The 12,957-nt window shown below is 38.7% G+C and overlaps 1 long non-coding RNA gene across 1 annotated transcript; it reads right to left on the bottom strand.

The window, feature by feature from the left end:
• Positions 1-6,103: 6,103 nt before the first annotated feature.
• On the bottom strand, positions 6,104-12,681 carry LOC139075629 (uncharacterized). The gene is made up of 3 exons (XR_011526235.1): positions 12,524-12,681; positions 10,613-10,692; positions 6,104-6,578 (listed from the first exon to the last, which is right to left on the bottom strand). It is a non-coding gene; the product is annotated as an uncharacterized lncRNA (long non-coding RNA).
• Between the last annotated feature and the right edge of the window lie 276 nt (positions 12,682-12,957).

Genomic DNA, 12,957 nt, shown 5'->3' with positions numbered 1-12,957 from the left:
CTATCATGACCTCTGTCCATATAAATCCTGATGGCCTCTTCCTATAAATGATAGTTTTATAGCCATTTCTGCCATCTAAACTTACGGAAACAAAGTAATCCTGTCTTGCTAAGACAGACTCTACTTCCAAGAATATTAAGTGGAATTGTCTTTTCCAGAGAGAAAGTTACAAGTATTTCCCCTCAGAGTAGCAAGTGGAGGGTGATTACATTCAAACAGGGTCACCAGATGGCAGGGCCCACCGCTGCCAGATGCTGCAGTACCTCTGGCAGCTATTGAGAAAGGAGAGAAAGGGCTTTGTTCATGGTTCACCAACTTCTCCACTAAATCACCAGCTTCTTGGAAAACCACAGCTCATCCTCTTTCTCTGGGGAGCAAGCAATAAAAGAAAACTTGTGTAAAGAACGATTTTCATTTATCCTTTTTTTAGAGTCTGTGCACAGTGAAATGAGGGTTTCTATACGAATATTTTTTCTGACTTACTGGCTGCCCTAGTCACTTCTTTCAATGTTTCCACCAGAGCTCTTTTTGTTTGTAATCTGTGTAAAGATGTAAAGATGATTTCTCTTTAGTATATTTTTTTGCCGGTTTTATTGAGATATAATTGATCTATAACATTGTATAAGTTTAAGGTATACAACCTAATGATTTGATATATGCATGTATTGTGAAGTGATTACCACAAGAAGTCTAGTTAACATCCATCACCTCACATAGTTATGATGTTTTTTTCCTTGTGGTGAGAAATTTTAAGATCTACTCTCTTAGCAACTTGAAAATATACAATATAATATTGTTAACTATAATTACCATGCTGTACAGTACATCCCCAGGACTTATCTATCTTATAACTGGAAGTTTGTACCTTTTGACCACCTTTACCTGATTCCCCCACCCTCACTCCCTGCTTCTGGCAAACACAAAGCTGATCTGCCTCTATGAGTTTGGTGTTTTTAGATTCCACATATAAGTGATATCATACAGTATTTGCCTTTCTCTGACTTGTTTCACTTAGCATAATGCAAATCAAATCAAATGCAAATGCAAATAAAAACCACAATAAGAAATCACCTCACACCTGTTAGAATAGCTATCAACAAATAAATAAGAGATGAATGCTGGTGAGGATGCGGAAGAGAGGGAACCCTCCTACACTGTTGGTGGAAATGCAAATTAGTATAGCTGCTATAGAAAACAGTAGGGTGGGTCCTCCAAAAATTAAAAATAGAACTACCATGTGATCCAGCAATCCTTCTTCTGGGTATTCATCCAAAGAAGATGAAATCACTATCTCAAAGAGATATCTACAACCCCATGTTCACTGTAGCATTATTTAGCCAAGACATGGAAACAACCTAAGTATCCACCAACACGTGAGTGGATAAAGATATATATATATATGTCTATACACATCTGTATATATAGATATAGACATGCACAACACACACACACATACATATACACACACATACACAATGGAATAATATTCAGCCATAGAACAGAAGAAAATCCTGCCATGTACAACATGAAGGGACCTAGAGGGCATTATGCTAAGTTAACTGGTCAGACATAGAAAGACAAATACTCTATGACACGTTCAGTATATCTGGGAAAGATGAGGGAAAGGCGATGGGAGGAGGGGTCAGGATTGACCATCATGATTCCAAATTCCTGCCATTGCTCTCTACTCAGCCACAGCTTTCTTCACTTTCTTTACTGTTGCTCGCAGCCTAGAACTCACAGACTCAGCACCCTTCCATGCAATGCTACAAGGAGACAGAGTCCTCTGCAGGGCTGGCATCCCAAAGAGGAAGGCCTCATTTTCAGGATGAGCATACATGCTGGTTTGCCTGAGACAATCTGGTTTTTGCCAGTTGTGTTGGCATATTTATTAATTGTACTTCCTTTCTCTATAAAAGGGTCCTTACTTGGAAAACAAATGTATGGTCACCCTGCTGATTTCTCTTTATATCACCACTTCTCACTTCTATCTATGCTACCACCACAAAAATCTGATATCAAGATATTCCAGATTTTACTGAATAATTGGAGAAACTTAAAGAGAGCAAGGAATAAGTTAAAGAATTTCGAGGGAAATACGATACCTATGATTTTCTTTATAGTCCAAGGGAAAAAGACTGAATATATTTTTCTTTTTAGAGGGTCCATCCACAGATGCATCACAGTTTCTAATGTTTCCCCCATCCTGAAGACCATACTAAGTTGCACACAGCGGCTGTGTGTGTGTGTGTGGACACATGCAAGCAGAAGTGGGGTTGATCTCCATGTACTCCTCTTATTAAGTTATTCTAATTATACACACAGTCTTAATGAAATTAGCTTCCTTATCATGTATGAGACGCAGACACAACTTTAAGACAGGTCCCCTTCCAACCAGATTGCCATGATGAGACCCAACTGCGCAGAAACCTTGGCCCCTCCACTTTCCACACCTGCTCTGAGAGCACCGTAAACTCTCCACGGTGTCAAACCCCACAAACCTCCCCGTGGGAGATAGTTTCACTCCAGGGACCACCTCTCTTCTCTTAGAAGTACTCAGTAATCAGACTAGTACTCATGGGTGCATTTCCAAAATCTGATTTATTTAATATATTACAAAAGCATCGTTTGAGGATAGAGCAGAGAAGAAGTACTGTGGAGGCTCCAGCTAAACAGTCTAGTGTGGATTTTGGTGTGCTAAGTCGAGTCTTCTTTGAGGAGTTCTTATCAATATGAATTGACTTTATTGTTTCTGTAAGCATCCAGCAAATAATTGTTGGAATACATCCTCACATATACAGGCACATGTACAAAAAGCCATCCCAAGAGAATCATCTGTTCTCAGGAATAGCACAATCTAAATTCAAAAGTGGAGAAAAACGTATATCTAACTGCCCTGCAATTAGCAAGGCCACCGATGCCCACAGTGGAGGTAGAGTGCTATATATTTTATGTTGAGTGATGTTAGTTGCATTTCCCTATCCTCCCTGTTTTCACAATATGTTCCCTTAAGCCTGCAAAGATCAAGAAATAAACATAAAACATTACAGAATCCCTGAATATCTTCTCCAGTAGATTCACAAATATTCAGCTAATAGTTGATCTTATAACCTGGGAGGACTGGAAAAACGCGCATACAGAGAGCCCTCTCACTCCCCAGCCACTGTCCAGAGGCGGGACGATTTTATGTGTATTGTTATAACATCACAAAAAAAAGCTGAAAAAATCTTACGTTTATTTCCTCCTCTATCTTCTTTTTTATTTCTGCATTTTCTCTTGCATTTAAACCACTTCTGCCTCAAGCACGTTTACATCACACAGGATATTATGTGTAGACCACAGGCAATGCCATGAAAAATAAGAAGGAAAAAAAGGTTTACATCTGCTTAATGCTTTCTGGTACAAAAATATAATGATATTAAATATATGTCCAATCAGGTGGATCAGCCCACATATTAATAAGAAATTTTTCATTCCCACCAAAAAGATGAGGCAGCATGGGAGAGTGAATAAGACAGAATGAAGTCAAGGTGATATGGATTAAAATCCTGGGACCACCACTTACTTCCTTTGCAACATTGGGTAATTTACTTAAATTGCCCTGAACCTCAATCATCTTGGTTGAAAAACAGATATAATATTCCCCATCTTGTAAAGTTCTTCAGAGAATTAAACAAGAAGGCAAAGGAAAACATTTAACACTATGTGTGGTGCCTGCCACTTCCACTGCCAAGTCAGTCACTGCCCAGGGCCTACGGGACAGTCTTACCTGGTTGCTTGACCATATCTCAAACTCAACTTGGCCAAAAATGAGCCTGTCATTTTTCTTTCAACTCACTTCTTCTCCTTGAGAAAAACATCTCACGACAACTTGCGTGAATCATCAGTGGTTGCTCCTTCTCCCTTACATTACATCCAGTCAGTCGATCAATCTGGGGCCCACTTCAAAACAGCTCTCTTATTTTTCCTCCTCCTCTCTGTTTCCATGGCCACTGCTTTAGTTCAGGTCTCCATAATCTCTCCTTTTGAATATCTTTCCAATTTTCATTGGTCTTCTTGCCTCCAGACTCTACCCTTTGTAATCCACTCTCCCAATTCTGCTAGAATGATCTTTGTAAACTACAAGGCAGCCACTAACTTTTCCCTGAATGTGTCACCCTTGCTCAAGACTCTGGACCTTTGTAAATGCTATTTCCTTTGAAATGCTTTTCCTTTTTGCATTTGAATTTTTAAACCTAACTTGCTCTTTGATCTCAACTGGAAAGATTCCACCAAGGTCAACTACTCAGTCTTAGGGTCCTAAGCTAGTTGCAAATAAGTTTGCTATAGCAGTATGTAATGATCTATTTAAATGTTTTCTGCATAACTAAATAAAGAGAATGAGCTTTTTGTCTTTGAATCTTCAGTATCTAGCATAGCATGTGGTACCTCGCCTGGTTCTCTGCCTGTGCTGAATAAACATGTGAGTGAATGAGCAAGTGGACATGGAAACATTCATTTATTTGAACTGACATGTGTCACAGGCATCATCATGAAAAAGGGCTGATGGTTGTGAAGTGAAAATGCTGTGGACACATAAACTTGAAGACTGGAAAGAATGATAACTACCATACCAGAAAAGAAATGTCAAAATGAGTTTGCAGTGTTTACTTTAAAATGTGCCCAGCCGGTTTTGGTTCTGGGAGATTTTGCTACTGTGTTTATCAAAATGCATACTTCTAACAAAAAATGCATAGAGCTGCCATCAGTTACCCTGAAGTGACCTTCTAGAAACCAAAATGTTAGTGTGGAAAACATACAAATGACCCAAAGGCTAGGGTGATCATAATTCATTCATTCAACAAATATTTATCTGAGATCCTGATATATACCAGGCACTGATTTTCTATAAAATATTGTTTTTAATGGAACCAATGACAGTTGATATATTTCAGCCAAAAAGACTCCAAAAGTAATGTATTGGGAGAGCACTGAGGTGTTTACTTCCTGTAGAAACTAATTTTTCCACTGCCCTGAGCATAAATTACCTTCCTAGGGAGGATTATATTCTACGGCAAGACCTTTCTCTACTTCAGTCTCATACATTAAAAAAAATGGCAGACCAAGGTGAGATGGTGTGTTGGGGTTCCCCAAGACTACCCCCAGGGTCAGTGACTTCCTAGAAGGACTCCTATGACTCGGCATACAATCATACTGATGGAGAAGATTTAACAATGAAAATAGGCAAACAAAATCAACAAAGAGAAATGGCACATTGGGGAAAAGTCTGGAGGAAGTCAGGTATAAGCTTCTGAGAGTCCTCTCCCAGTGGAGTCACACAGGATGCATTTAAGTCCTCCAGGAACAAGTTATCACAGCATGTGAAAGTGGCTGGCTTCAGTGTGATTATCATTCACAAACCTTTGTGGGAGAGGTGGAGGGAGAGTGGGCACACTGCTGAAAGATTACCAAAGGAAGGCTAGAAGTAAAATAATGTGGAAAGAATACAAAAATCTTGCACTGCCATGCAATTCAGATCCCAAAGCTTTATAATTTGTGATTCTAATTCTCTTTAAGTCACAACATGTCTAATTCTAAGAATCATCCTCTTTCCTCATAATTTATCATTAGGAATAGACGTGTATAATATCGCTCATTGATGCATTAGTAAATTCTGCCCTCCTTCTAGAATATCTATATTTAATGCAGTTATTTTTTACTTGACTATCTGGCTTCTAGACAACAGATACTACATGAGTCCTCTTAAGGTGATAAATTTTTAACAACTGTAGAGGAGGGGAGTAAACTTCAGCCTACAGGCCATATTCAGCCCAAAGTTTGTTTTCATAAATAAAGTTTTATTGGAACACAGTGCATGTCCATTCATTTACGTATTGCTTATGGCTACTGTCTTCCTCAAAGGCGGAGTTGAGTAGTTGTGACAGAGACTGTATGACTTGCAATATCTAAAAAATTTACTATCCAGCCCTTTACAAATGTTTGCCAACTCTTCTACTATAGGATCCAGGCTATAAATTGAGCATTATTTCTAGAAACCTATTTTATAACATAAAAATACTAAAACAGATGACAGCAATAGACTAAAAGCAAACATTTTTAAATGTGTTTTTATAAACTTTATTCAATATGTCAAAATTAAACACAATATAAACACTACAACATAAGTGTTCCCTTTTGGGTAGCACATTTCTGAATGAGCAAAAAAGGGCCTAGGTTTTATATGACAAGAGCCATTCAATATGAGCAATGCTTTCTTTCCTAAAACTGTGTAGCAAGCAGAGCCTTTTCCCATTACTCCAAGAATTTTCAAGCAGCATTACAAATTGACTTGAGTTTTATTCTCAAAAAAATATTGTTTTATGATTTAATGTCCATTAATTGCCTCCCAAAGTTTTGAGGTGCTAAATTCCAGAGAGAGGATTTCCTCATTTTCTTCTTTAACTGTCCTTGGTTGAAGCGTGGCAGCAGACAAAAGTCACAGATTTACTCATTGCTGTCTTCAATGTTGTAGTCATTTTATGGACATTATTATGGAGCTGGCTGTGATTTTCGGGGTCTCATCAGCAATTACTATTGTCCTAAGAACACAGAGGAACAAGTCAAACCACAGGACCAAGAAGACCTGTTCAGAGCCTGAAATGAGAATAGGTTTACTGCTTGCTGTAACTTTAGCTTTTCAAGAATCCCCATGACCTAAATTCTTCTCGCTAGAGCCAGACTTTCATCTCTTCCTTATATATCCTATTAATTTTTTATTGTAATAGTTGTACAACAGAAATGCTGTATCATGAAATAGATGCTACAGAAAATTCCATTTGTCCTAAAGGATAATTCAGACATTACCCTCACATATTTTTGCCATTGCCCACACTTTTTAAAAATCTGTCCCATATTTGGGTCTCAGGAGAGTGAGATCTCTACATCGATCCTGCCCACAGGCTTCTATACTGCTGCTCTGGCTCCTCGCTGACAGATCTGGGTTGGCCTTTCTCCACACTGGCTGCACCATGTTATGGTGCTGTTTGGATGAGAGGAGAAAACAACAGTCTCATTTTACACATTCAGCACCTCTGATCTTGAGCAGGAGCTGAAGTGTTGAGATCTGTCCCTAGGAATTTGCAGAGCCTCCAAATCTGTTACACGGCACATCATTTCCAGGAAGATTCCTATCTGCCTCCCCCAGAATGCTTCACAGTGTCCAGGAGAGGGACAGTTCAGACACGGGGGGAGTTACCTTGCAAGTGGTGCTAAGGAAATCTCAGGATAGAGCCTTAGGGAAACCAGCGAAAGCTTAATTTTTTAAAACTAAATATATGACTGATTTCTTTTATTCATAGACTAAAAATAAGAATAATAATGATAATAATAATAATTCTAGGTAAAATTTTTAAACCCTTACTCTGTATCAAGCATTATATCAAATTATATTGAACAAGGGATAGAAAACTACTGTCTATGGGCTGGCCATTCCTCTTTGTAAATAAAGTTTTATTGGAGCACAGCCGAACTCACTGCTTACATACGGCTGCTTTTCCTCTATCGTGGCAGAAGTGAATAGTTGCAACAGAGACCACATGGCCCACAAAGCCTGAAATATTTACTATCTGGCCCTCTACAGAAAAAGTTTACCGACCTCTGATATAGATTAACTCAGTTAATTCTTGTGAGAACTCTGTGATGTAGGTACCTTTATTATTCTCACATAAATAAGGAAATTGAAATTCAAGAGGCTAGGAAACATTCCCATGGTCAAAAAGTAGGTGGCCTAAAGGCCTCACAGGTTTTACAGTGACTTTAGGCAAATTGTTTCACCTCCCTGGCCCTCAGTTCCCTGCTAGACAAAGAAAGGCCTCAGGTGGGATGGCAGCCATGCTGTTTCCCATCTACAACTTTGTGCGTGACCAGCCTGCTCTGTCATTTCACACAGCCAAAGATAAAGTCAGATTTTGCTACAAAAGCCTGATATCCATTTATGTCAAAAGAGAGTCTCCAAATGCCACTCAAGAAAGGGATTTCACAGAAATAACTAGAGGAGTAAAATGAAATCATTACTGTTATACCAAAAAATGATGCCAGAGGCCTGTTCTCTATCATTAAATCACATGAATGCCTTGTTCCCCACCGTACCATGAGCACAATTACTAATTCTAGGACAGCAGTTTCCAACAGCATGTATAAAATACAAAAATTAGCCTTGAGTATTATGAGGTATGTTACAAGAGAAGCTTCTGATGGCCCCCTCTTCAGTCTGATAGCCCTTTGATGTGATCAGGTTGTTTCCTAAGTACTCCTTTCACTTCAATCCATAGGCATTCAGCTAAGCACCACAAGTGCAGCTCTGAGACCCATTCTCACTCTCTTCCTGCTCCATTTCACTCACAGAGGTGCTGCCCCCTGCAGGCTGTATTTCCTAGGTCCAGCAGAGTTGCTATTGGCTTGGTTCCCACAATGGAAGGTTCTCAGTGGAGAAGAGAAGGAAGAAAAATGCCTCTTGTACTCCCCTCCCCCTCCTGCAGCATCTCTGGCAGAGAGTGTTTCTCCTCCACAGCTCCAGCTCATTTCCCACCAAGAAGACTGATCAGGATTCCACCTTCCTTTACCTGACATCCTCCCTCAGGCTCTGGTAACCCTTTCCTGCTGTTACTAATCTCTGCTTGCTTCATTGCTCCCTGTTGCTTTCTCTGTGCTTATGTAACCTGTATAACGAGGCCCCTGTATTAAATCTTTTTTTTTTAAAGATTTTATGTTTTTTCCCTTTTTCTCCCCAAAGCCCCCGGTACATAGTTGTATATTCTTACTTGTTGGTCCTTCTAGTTGTGGCATATGGGATGCTGCCTCAGCACGGCTTGATGAGCGGTGCCATATCCACGCCCAGGATTCGAACCTACGAAACACTGGGCTGCCTGCAGCGGAGCACGTGAACTTAACCACTTGGCCACAGGGCTGGCCCCTAAATCTTCTTATTTTAAACACTTAAAGTTCTTATGTTTTCTTAGATTTCCCCTAACAAATGCATGACTCTTGGACAGGTTCAAATCACCCAGGATTCTGTCACAAACAACAGACACAACAGACAAGCCTCTAAATGTGCATGTTTTTCCTGTCCAAACTCAACCCAATCTTCACCATGAGCCTCGTTTCTCTTAGGAACTGAAACAGCTCTGACCATTCATACATTTGTCTAAATTTTCGAATTTAATGGAAAGTTTTCCAACGAAGACCCATTTATTGCCATAACCGAGAATATACAAAAAATATATGGTGCACAATACTCACTGTCCAGGAATTAATAAGTCTCTCTGGGAAGGTATGATAAATTCATATTAAAATGATTAAGTGATATAGTGAGGTGTGTCATTAAGCACATATGTGTAAGGAAGTGACAGTAATGGCTATTACTGAGGTCTCAAAGGAAAAAATCATTGCAGTTGGGAAGAATTAAGAAATGTTTTCAAGTCAAGAGCCAGGTCAAAGGTGAATGCCTTGGATGGACAATAGACAGAAGAAAGGACATTCTAGATAGGGGGCTATCATAAACAAGAGCACAGCTCAGTCCAAGTCCAAGTGAATAATTACTCATTTACATGTGAATACAGAGCATGCCGAAGTTGGATATAGTGATTAGACGTTTAACTATTTAATGATAGGCAAAAGAGAAAGTGCCCTCTGATCTTAACAAACAGCATTGTGTGGGTAAAGGAGCACTGGCTTTGGAGTCAGCAAGACTTGAGTTTGGATCCTGGCTTTGACTTTGCTGTTGGCATGACCGTGCATCCTTTTCTTAAGCTGTCTGTATCTCAGTTTCCTCAAATGTCAAATGGAGATGAGAATTTCTTACAAGGTTGACATGAACTTGAAATGGAGTGGTGTACATGAAATGTTTAACAAGGTATCCAACAGACCATAGGCACTCAGTTAATGATGGTGGGGGATGGTCTCATTAGAGTCTTTTTTGAGTTCAGTCAGTAAGTCAATCAGCTGATCTTTAAGGAGTACTAACAGATGACTGAAGATGCTCCCAGAATTGTTGTGAAGATTAAATGAAAGGATATATATAAAAGCATTCAATAAATCTGCCTGGCTCAGAGAAGCTGTTCCACTTGGTATTTATCATTGACATTATCACATATATGTGATCTCAGGGGTATTACAACAAATGTACATGGTCTCTGCGCTCAAGAAATATATCATTTAAGAACCCGAGATGTAAAACAGAAAAAATAACAAAGTAACTCCTGTGTGGGGTGTAGGCCATGTGTGTGTGTGTGTGTGTGTGTGTGGCAGTATCCTCAGAGCAGCCTTGATTGTGCAGGGTGTCTACTGGGAACTGAGGAGAAGGTCCAAATGAGAGTTGAGGAAAAGATTCTTACTGACCAGCACTGAAGTCAGGTCTGTAATGTGAGCGAGAACTTAGAAAGCCAGGCATGACTCACTATGTGGAAGGCAGTTTGGTTGAGACGGCATTTGTTATATCACTGGGTTTGAGTTTTTCTGTATGTAAAAGTGGATTGTGCAAGAGATTAAGGTAGGGAGCAGTGGACAGAAAGTTTTGAGGCCCTGGAGATAATTATTAAAAAATGTAAAACAGTCTTTATTTGGGGGTGCTACTCACAAGTTGACACTGATACAGAGACTTCCAAGGAGAAATGGCTTTTCATGAGGTCTGTGGTTCTTCTGTGGTCAAATCTCCGTCTAGGGGGGCAAAAACAAGGAGCAAAGAAATTAGTTATGGGACAAACTCACAGACAAACCCCTAAATAGGAAGGCCTACTCAAACTTCTTGAAGGCTAACATTAGATGGAGGCACAATGCCCGTGTCTCTGGCGTTAACACTCTTTCAGGAGCAAATGGACCGTGGCTCCATCATTGTTAATCCTGCCAAGAGAGAAAATTATGATTATATCTGCCCCTTTGTTATTTAACCATACCTAAACCTTCCTTGGGGTTATAACTACTTTTATTTTTTTCTTTTTATTAGGCCAATCACTATGACTACAGTGCTGCAGCTAAGGACAAGATGACAATATTTCAACAAACGCATATATTTTTAGGAATTAATAATAATTGAGCCAATCCCTGCTCAAAAACAGAACTAGTGGTATATGGAACATCAAGGTAAGAACATTTTAGATTCTGTCATATGGAATAATTATTTAGATCATGTTTTCAGAATGCCATGGTATAATTTCTGCCCAACTGCAGAAAGCCTTTATGAAAGTATACAGTTTTTATTCAGTTATTATAGTCATTTTGTTTTAGCATTTATAACCAGATCAAATTATGAGTTTTTCCAGTGTGGTATAAAGAAAGAACACTAGTCAAGAAATCATATAAATAGGTTCTAGTTCTATCTTATATGAACTATAAGAAGCAAACTATTGTCATTGGACCTTCTTTCTTTCTTTTAATTTTCAGGTAGAAAAAGATAGGATTTGAATAGATGGTTAATATCAGTTTTCTGAGTTCCCACTGTTGAGACTAAGAATCCCTCTACTGGAGAGATCATATCTAAATACAATTCTACTACTTGAAATTTATTTCAAAAGGAAATATAAACACTTTAAAAACATTTCACTATTCTACTCTATAAATGTATTCATTCAATATGTGGGTCACTTAAAAATGCTTTATGAATGCTAACTATGTTTATAACCTTGTGCTTAGTACTGTGGCATGGGAGTTTTTATCAGCAAAAATCTCAGAGTTAAAGACTTGCAGTGTATTTGTTAATTCTATTATTGTTAACACGATAAAGACATAGATTTGAACTGCATCAAGCCCTTATTATAAATAGGAAAGCCAAATAATGACACTGTTCCTCGTAAGGCACAGCCAAGAGAAGGGGATCATAATCTTGGCTTTGCAGCCAAATATCTCTTATCTCGTCTGCAAAAAATACCTCATTAAACATTTGTCTCCCCTTTAACTTGGGAACTACTTTGAGACAGTGGTTTTTGTCTTTGAACGTTCAGTGTACAAGGGGATCTTTAATACTGAATCAGCAAATAAATGAGTGACAGAGTGAATGAATGAGAGAATGATGATTAGAAAGGAGTTTATGCAGAAACTTGCAGAAGAACATTCTGCTTCACAAATCCTCAGGGGAAAAAAATACATATATCAAACTGTAAGCTCTCAATAAGCAATTTACTCATTAATTGAGCATAAGAGAAGAAAAGTAGATGTGACTATGATATCAACTAGTAGTACATATTTAAAAGGAAAACGTCAAAAGATAGGAGACCAAAACAAGAAATTCAAAACATAAATAGAAACAGGGTTGGTTACATATTGATGATTGTTGAAGCTGATTGACAGGTGTATGAGATTCATTATATCATTCTTTCTACTTTTGCACATGTTGAAAAATTCCCATAATAAAGAATTAGAAATAAATAGATAGATATGCTGAGCAGGTATTATTTATGGTAGCTGCCACGCTTTGCTCTGGTGATCAGAGTCCCTGTAGCACAGGAATTATAAAAGGAAATTCAGGGCCAGTGATATTTAAATATAGGATTACCTTGCGCGTAGGCTCTGCTATATCACATAGTGGCCATTTTAATTGAAATGATACAGACAGCGAGGGGGGTAAAATGATGTCTGATGATGGCACACGAGGAGACCACCAGCCAAAGCAGGAGTTTCAGCTGAAATTATGACATGTTGATTCAGAGTTATCTAGGAAGGAGGGAGGGAGAGATAAAGAGATGGATTTAGAGTCTTATCACGGGCTTTTGAGTGACAGACTTCTCTTCTTTGGCCAATTTTTGATGTTCCAAAGGGGAATTGAGTGGCTTTAGTATCTACCAATAACAAGTATTAAAGGAGTCAACTTGAAGAGAATTAGTGGACAATCCATCATGTATTGAACTTATAAAAAGCTACTCTTTTCTACCTACTTTCTATACTCCCCTGCTTACAATTTTCTTAATCTATTAAAGGGGTAGCTATCTT

Source organism: Equus przewalskii, chromosome 14 (assembly GCF_037783145.1).
Source record: "Equus przewalskii isolate Varuska chromosome 14, EquPr2, whole genome shotgun sequence".
In the NCBI taxonomy this organism is placed as follows: Eukaryota; Metazoa; Chordata; class Mammalia; order Perissodactyla; family Equidae; genus Equus; species Equus przewalskii.
This window is presented reverse-complemented; position numbering and strand designations above follow the sequence as displayed.